Here is an 8722-nt window from a genome sequence, read left to right on the forward strand (position 1 = left end):
ATCTGCAATTATTCCATTGCGGTAAGCAACATCTGCCCGGAGTGCTGACATTTGAGCACCCATATCAACTAGAAAAGTTACTGGGGTCTTAAAGAGACCAGGGGGAAAAGCAATCATCAGGTCTCCTGTCTTATTTTCAGTGAGCCTCCTTGAATAAACCCACTGGCTGTCCCTGGCTCACTTACTGGGGACGGCGTGTCTAGTTTCCTGTCCTGCGGACAGTCATACCTGCCTCTGGGGCAGTAGGTGTTTGGGGAGTGGGAGTTGCCAGCAACTGCGGAATCACCCCCATATCGCTCCGAGCGTCTAACTCAGTATGGGGAGGCTCCTTGTTCTTGTCTTTCCACCCTAGGACCAACTTTTCTAGGGCAGAGGTGGGCGTGCCGTCCATCACATCCCGGGGAATTCCCTTTTCTATCCCTTCTGTCCACAACGAGTTCCGCTGACCCCCATACGGCTTTTTGGTGTTTACAGTCTTAGATGGGGGAGGTCGGCCAGGTCCTTCTGTTCAGCGGATAGCAGGCTTAGCCCTGCTTTCTTCCCTTGCGAGACCCATTCTCCGGCCATAGTTAATCAACTCCTGTGCCACTTCTCTCCAGGTCAGGGCCCTCCTGCATTCCGCCTGCCTCCTCTAGGTGCTATCGCATCGCATAGTCTATCCTGCAGCTGGACAGCATATAATTTCAAAGAATCTGGTAAACCTCGGATTAGAGTCGTCATTCTGTCGGGACTGGCATTTAACAACATCGGAGAGGGCTGTTGTGGCACTAATCGCCTATCATGCATTAACTGCAGACAAGCAGTTTTCTGTAAGCTCTCGGTTAACTGATTTATAGAAGGGGTGTCTAACTGTGTTGGTTCTCCTCGTTCTATTTGGTCTATTCCCCCTGCCCAGTAAGCTGCCCGCTGCGTCAGAGACCACGGTTCCCTAGGATCATCGGTAGTTAGGAACACTCCAGGCCCCCAATATCCTTGGGCTTCATCTTCTGACAATAAAATCCGGTCACCACCGGTTAATGACACCCTCCACACATATTCTGTTTCGGTCTCCTTTGCTAGTCGGGTATACTTTTCCTGAATTTTAGATAATTCAGTGGCGGAATATGGTATTGTCTTAATGGTCACGTGTGGTGCTCCACCACTTTGGCCATTGTCTATGGTTTCTGTTTCAATTAATGGCCTCATTGCTATCCCCTCATCCTGAGGGTAAAAATCTGTTCTGGTACATTCTAACTCTTGATTTGGTATAAAGATTTTTGCTGTTTCACCTGAACTACCTCTAGACATTCCAGGTCTAAGTCCAGGTCGGATCGTTCGTCCGCCTCGGCTCACAAAATTCTTTCCCGATCTAATGCATCAGACAAGGCGGCATGAAGCCACTGCATTGTATTATGCTCAGAAGTTTACTGCTCTTGCAGGACTTTAACTAAATCCTGCAGGGACTGAATCTTCTCCTTATCTGCCTGCTCTGCTCTCATTGTTTCCTGTCTGTCTTCCTGGGCTGCTACGAGTGCGGCCCCTAAAACTGCACACCCCACAGCCTTCCCTTTTCCCAGGCCAAACCTGCCTTCTTTTGCTAGCTTCTCAATTCCTCCTACAATGGCTTTTGGGTCATGCCACTGGTCTCGTGCCCAGGCTACTCCTTGTGGGGAAGGGTGGGCTTTATAGGCAGTCAGCTTCTCCAAAACAGGGGAACAGCCAGACACAGATGTTTCCCGGGTCACCATGCCTGCCACTGCTCAGATCCCTCCTGACTTACTGTTGGGAGATCCTTCCCAGATCCTCCCCGCCCGTCCTCCGAGTGGAGATCTGGTATCCCGTTAGAATCTCCCTTCCAACAAGGGAAATCCTGTCCGTGGTGCCAATTAAGATGTCACGTCCCAAAGTTGGAGCGACTCAGGTTCGTGGATTTCCTTTGTCAGAATTAAGGTGAAACGACACCAGGGGAGTTCAAACAACAATCAACATTTATTCAGCCTAGCTAACCTTGCCCAAGTACACGTGAACTTATCAATAGGAACCTTGCAACATGTCATTAAGCCGCTGTTTGAAAAGACAAAGGAGGTGTAGAAAAAGAAATGGAAAATGGAACATGAAATGTATCAGAAGGAGAGCCCTCCCGTTGAGTCACGAGGTTCAGAGCAGACCCCCTTGCTTTCTGGACTCCTTCTCAAAGAGGAGCCCGGGGGCAGCTAGATCCACTCCTAGTCTCAGACTTGGTCAACGGTTTATGTTTCAAAGGATGAGGTGTAGGGACTGTGGAAAAGAGAGAAGGAAAAGAGGGAGAGAGAGAAAGAGAGAAAGAAAGAAAGAGAGAGAGAGACAGAGAGAGGAAAAGGGTTTCACCAGTCCTGGGTCCAGCGTTGGTCCAGCCAGCGTAGAGATCCAGTTCCGGAGGGCGCGCACTGAGAATTCCTTCTCCCTTCTTCTATAGCGTGTTAGTTGATGGTCTCGACATGCGCAGTTCCCATTCCTGGGGTTCTCTGGAATCGGTCGGTGAGCTTTGCGGGGGGGTTCATTGTGGAGTTGCCTCTTTTTCCCTGCTGGCATGACGGCTTAAGATAGAAGCACAGTCCCGTCTTCAATGGGGCTCCTCCTCCAGGCGCATATGCCGTGCTCCTTCTCCTGGTCACTTAAGATAAGGAATTGTGGCTTCGGAGAAGTGCAGTCCCACTCTCCGTGGGGCCCTCTCCTCCGGCCACATTGTCCTGTTCACAAAACTCCAGCATTTTTACAGAGGCCGTTTTCTCCACCAAAGTTCTTTAACGAATGTTTGAGACACTGACTATAATTTATCAGACCATCACACCAGCCTGTAAAGAAAACTCATGTATAACTTAGCCCTAAAAAACACCCAGAAGAGTAACAAATTTTACAGCTTTGTTATACCTGTGATTCAGTTCTTCCTCGTCTTCAAATACCCCACATGCTTTCATTGCTTCGACCAACTTCTGACTATGAATGCAATCTACATCCTTAGGAGGAGCCAAGCTAATTGGAGAAGTCATTCCATAGTGGCTTTGAGGCTGGTTCTGCAGCTTAGGAGTACTGTGGGAGAAAATAAAATACTGAAGACTCCACAACAGAAAAAAAAAAACCCCAACAAACCAACCACCTTACTGGAAAACACCCTTCCACTTACACGTTTCCAAATCAGCTTCTGATTCTGATTCTGCTTCTATCAGAGCTACTCTGACGTGTGCCAAGACATTTAATAAATTCAAGCAGCTGTTTCCATCCAGCTTAAAAACGTTAACTTACACCTCTCTCCTGTTTCTGAACATCCAGATAAGCGAACTATCACCACAAGCCTCGTTCACTAGACGTTTTCTGACAAACTGCTTTGTGACAAAAAGCAACAAGACGATTCAACAGGAGCACAGGCTGTGCGAATTCAGTGCTTGCCAGCAACCTCCTACAGAGCAGAAGCTAAGGTGATCCCAAGGAAAGTTAGAGACCTTGCAAAGTGATGCAAGTGCCACAGCAACTCCACTGGCAGAAAACCTCTTGAGCTTCAGCTGGACCTGGGAAGGGATTTCCTAAAGCCTCTTTCCTCCACGGCTACCCCTGCAAGCAGTAGCGGAACAGCGCTGCCTGGCTTCCCTCCTGCAGCACTGCCAAGCAAAACAGCAGGCACAATTCAAAAATCAGCCTCGATCAATGGCCCTGAGTGATCTGCATCAGACATTCAAAAGAAGGAATAAGGCAATTCAACTATAAACACAAACACATCATGACTACCAAGGCAGAGCAGACAGCACGGTTTGTACTATCCTAAAGTATTCTAAATGTAAGAGACATGATTTCACCTCAAACCGGGTGAGTTAACAACACCTGAGGGTGGCACCCCAGCTCTTCTCAAGGGTGGCCAGCCGGGGACCCAAGCTGCTGAAACAACCATCCAGAGAGTGCAGCATGACCACACTGGTGTGCAGCACCTTACAAGATGCACTGCTGGCACTGCTGGAGGGACAGGGTTTGCTTCCACTGGAGCAGATGCTGCTTTCAACAGCTTTCAACCCAGTGGCACCCCCCAAACCCAAATCCTTAGGCCTGGTAGCATTGCCCAAATCCCGGAACAAATCCTAAATCCAGATGCACGCTGCCCATTTCTCTGTATTCCCACCTGCCCACAGCCATCTGTTGTTTCCAATCTTGTAAATATTTTGGAAAAGCACGCTTTTTTTTTTTTGCTTTTTTTTTTTTTTAATACTTGCTTTGCTTTCACTACAGTACAGGCTCAGAGTCCATGACAATGGCTGGTGAAGTCCGTAGTGTCCTAGTTTCAGCTGGGACAGAGTTAACTGTCTTCCCAGTAGCTGGTACAGTGCTATGTTTTGAGTTCAGTATGTGAAGAATGTTGATAACACACTGATGTTTTCAGTTGTTGCTAAGTAGTGTTTAGACTAATGTCAAGGTTTTTTCAGCTTCTCATGCCCAGCCAGTGAGAAAGCTGGAGGGGCACAAGAAGTTGGCACAGGACACAACCAGGGCACCTGACCCAAAGTGGCCAACGGGGTATTCCATACCATGTGACGTCCCATCTAGTATAGGAACTGGGAAGTGGGGGCAGGGAATCGCCGCTTGGGGACTAGCTGGGTGTTGGTGGGTGGGTGGTGAGCAATTGCACTGCGCATCATTTGTACATTCCAATCCTTTCATTATTGCTGTTGTCATTTTATTAGTGTTACCGTTATCATTATTAGTTTCTTTTTTTCTGTTCTATTAAACCGTTCTTATCTCAACCCGCAGGTTTTGCTTCTTTTTCCCGATTTTCTCCCCCATCCCACTGGGTGGGGGGGGAGCGAGTGAGTGGCTGCGTGGTGCTTAGTTGCTGGCTGGGGTTAAACCATGACAACATACATCTGTTTTAATCTAAATCCAAGGGCTGTATGTCAGCACGCAGAGCAGCACAAGTTAAGCTCTGTTTGTAGAAGGTGCTCAAATCTGCTTGAGCTAGCTCACTGCCCAGTTAGGCTGAGCAGGACACCAGGCACCTGGGTTTGGAGGCCCACAAAGTTACTGCCCCTGGAACTCCAGGCACAGCAAGGCATCATTTTCACCTCCAACCCTCCACTTGCCCCGTCTGCTTAGACTTCCTTGCAATCAGAAGCAGCACAGGACTGACATGGCAGCACAACATTAAATTAAAAGCAGTGTGAGCTTTTTTTTTTAACACCACAGAACCCTTGCTTTAGAAAGGGAAAAAGGGAGAAAGAAACCCCTACTTTGCATTACCAGCTGAAACCAGGGGAGAGAAAGGAGTGGACAGGAGGTGAGGACTGTACTTAATGGATCAAGGGTCTCTACAGAAACACTAGTAGCAAAAGGGGGAGACACATGGGAAAGGTCTCTACAACTCATCATGCTTGTCAAAAAGCCCATATCCAGACCCAAAGGCTAAAGGCATTAATGATGCCATTATTCAAACCGGACATTTTCCTACTTCATATACGGACAACTTCAAATATCAGCTGGGTTAGTCGAGAGACGCTTACAACTATTTAAGGCATCTGACCCACTTTGGCCAGAATGGGATGAGGAAGTGCTCAAAGGACAGCTTCAACACTTGATTTTAAAAAGGGTAGCTTATTGCAGCTCCTTCCTTCTAATTGTTGCCTTTACTCTTCCACTGAGGGAAGATGGATTTCTCTCTCTCAGAGTAGCTTTATCCAACTACAGACATGGCTTTTAGTCATCTAGGGGGTTCCCCCGCCTCCCTTACCTATGAGCTCATTTTTCAAACTTGTTTCTATGCGTTTTCCAAAAACATGGAGCGGGGGGGTATTAGGACTGTAGTCCTATCAACTAGTCTCCCCAGTCAGAACAGCTGTTTACTTACAAGGGTAGCTAGGCCTTGACCTAATTTGCCTTGCCTTGTTTCTAGGCATTGTCAACTTCCACTTCCTAAGTCAAAATAGTCATAAGGAATATTTTCCTTCTTATGCTATCATTTCCATAACAAATACAGAAGGAAAGCCTATGTTTAATTGATGTGCACTACATCTAAATTAGGACACCTACAGCAGCAACTTCCTACACGCTTTACGTATTACTTGCAGCGTACAACTTGCAATTCAGAGAGTTTGCACAACACAAGAATGGGTTTTAGACTTTGCTAGCATCCAAGATCTTTCCAGTGTACAGAAGGCCACCATCTGCCTTTCATTGCCCCGTTCTTCCTACGGAGGCTGTAATTAGAGATTGACATAAAGGACAATATCAATTAGATGTAGCAGATATTATTAAGAGCAAACTCTTTTAGTCAAGAGTCGATACTTTTCAGTTGCCTGCATGTATTACTGAAAATCTGATCTCACAACTTAAAATGGCACTTGGAAAGCTTTACTAAGAGTGACTTATGCCCAATAGAATGTGTTCCCCTTTTGGAATAAAAAAAAATAAAAAATAAAAAATCTTACTTCTCTCTCTCAACTGTACCAGACTGCCAGGCATATACAAAGAAGAGAACTTAAGAGAGAAAGTAGCACACATGGCATACTACCTATTCATCCATCAGCCTTCTGTTGAAATGAGAAGTCTCTGGCAGTTTAATATTTTGACAGCTCTTGCTATGATTTGTCCACCACAGTGAACAGCTCCAACCTACTTCTGTTCCGAGAAATCCTAATTTTATACGAGAAGTTAAACTGATTTGTTCCAAGTTTTGTCACTTGTTTATAGCTTCATAAAGCTGCAAGCCATTTCTCCTGCATACTCAGAGAGACAACAGATAAGTTCACACTACTACAGTTCAGGGAGTTGCCTTCAACCATCAGGGTGATGTATGAGCCTTTCACTGTGAATACGTCTCTCCGACTCACGTGGGCTTGCCTCCAGCCGGGTAGAAATTTATCACTCCAGCCTTTTCTAGCCTCACCACTTGGGAGGAGGAATGGATGGAAATCAGCTCCTGAACCCCCCAAATTGATAGCACAAACCAAACCAAACCAAACAAACCAACCAATCAAATCCAACCAGGCAAGAAAACCCCCAAACCCCATGACCTTCACTGAAGTAACACCAGCTACACCTTCCATTCCTACCACACAAACTCATGCTAATAAAAGCCTGCAGGCACCTGCTGGCAAGTTAAAGCACCTTGTTCCTGACACCAGCATTCAGAGAAAGCCACTTTTTTTCCACCTTGAAGCTGGGTCGGTAGCCCGAGAGCAGTGACAAGCCGCAGGCGCCGGCAGCCCGTACGGCACAGATAACAACTCATTTTCCCTCAAACTTCTTTTATCTTCTTCCATGTACGCTTCCTATGCTGTTGCCTCACAATGATGTATTTGGCCTGCTCTTGTCCCTGAACTGTTATTTTCTTGCTTCCTGAATTGGAGATTTTAGACAATCTGTGGGATGGATCCGGGGTTTTGTTCTGATTTATCTTTAAGATTTTATAAACACAGTGCACCCTTACAATCTATCTCTAACACATACATACCAAAAGGAAGGACTGACCTGACACTGCAATAATAGGTAAAACAGACTCCTCCCTCCCCAGCTAAGAGAAAGCAGCTTGGCTATTTGGCCTGACTAAACTGAAGAAACTCAAAATTGTCATAAGATAACAGTGTTGACTTTACCAAGAATTTGCTCAATCAGTGTCAACTAAGTTGTCAGAAAAAGAATGTTGGAGGCTGACTTCTATTGGGAAATCAATTTCTACAGCCCTGTTCAGCCAGAAATCAAAAGGGTGGCTTTCCACCTGAGCCTTGAATTGTATTTAATTCTGATATGGAATTATGGTTTCCTCCAAAAAAGTTCCCTTTTCAGAGTCCTCTTTTCGATCAGGTACTGGAGTTTTATTTTAAACAATTTTACTGCGAGCACAGATCCCCTTTGTTAAAGCCAATTCAAATTAGGCCACTTAAAAATTAAGGACCACTTGTATTCTCCACAACTCTCTGTCCATACTTACTTCATTATAAATCGGCTGTTGCAGAAGTTAAGCGCTATGGCCTCGTTTAACAGCTTACAAGTAGTAATACATTGAATTTCTGTAGAATACTTGCAGTTCCCAGCCTGGTCTGGCACCTGCTGAGCAAAGTGTACTGGCTCTCGCTGGATGACCTTTTGAAGTGGAGGGAGGAAATAGCAAAAAATCCCATTCAGTTTATCTGAAGAGAATTTTTTAAAAGACATTCTAAAGTTAAAGGTTCTTACCAGTGGTGGGTATTGATTGTCCTTGGGGGCCCAGATGACTTGCTAATACTGGCTGTCTTCGCACAGGAACCTGATAGCCCTTGTGAATAAACACAGACAGTTGGAAAATAAGCTGTACTGAAATATAAGAATCGCTGCATATGTTGAAATAAAGCTTACCTTCTCTTCCAACGAACTGCTGGTTGACAGAGAGGAAGATGTAGAAGGTTCAGCGGCAGTCACCAGAGCAGCAGGAGGTGTAACACTCATGAGTGGTGGTGGAGGCGGTGGCAGTAGCGGCTGCTGCTGCTGTTGCTGCCAAATCTGCTGACGCAGCCTTTTTGTGTAGCCAGTTCCATTTCTTAAATTGTTCACAGCCTAGAGGCAGAAAAACATTTACAAAAACGGTAAGATGAAACTTCAGCAGATCTACAAACAAAAGCCTTCACAGAGGAAAATTACTTGTGTATTCCTGTAAATGCTATCAGTCCTAAAAGAAACCAACAGACAGATATATGTCATGCACATCATGCACATCACATGAAACACTCATACTAATGACTGGTAACTCAGA

General features: G+C 45.8%; 1 long non-coding RNA gene across 3 annotated transcripts; it reads right to left on the minus strand.

Annotated features, from left to right (window-relative positions):
* Positions 1–2820: 2820 nt before the first annotated feature.
* Positions 2821–8520, minus strand: LOC138684296 (uncharacterized). 3 transcript variants are annotated; one of them, XR_011323623.1, is made up of 3 exons: positions 8329–8520; positions 8170–8248; positions 2821–3048 (listed from the first exon to the last, which is right to left on the minus strand). It is a non-coding gene; the product is annotated as an uncharacterized lncRNA (long non-coding RNA). The 3 variants fall into 3 exon arrangements; XR_011323622.1 differs by lacking the exon at positions 2821–3048 and adding an exon at positions 5922–6191; XR_011323621.1 differs by lacking the exon at positions 2821–3048 and adding an exon at positions 7972–8076.
* Between the last annotated feature and the right edge of the window lie 202 nt (positions 8521–8722).

This window comes from Haliaeetus albicilla, unplaced genomic scaffold (genome assembly GCF_947461875.1).
Source record: "Haliaeetus albicilla unplaced genomic scaffold, bHalAlb1.1 scaffold_89, whole genome shotgun sequence".
In the NCBI taxonomy this organism is placed as follows: Eukaryota; Metazoa; Chordata; class Aves; order Accipitriformes; family Accipitridae; genus Haliaeetus; species Haliaeetus albicilla.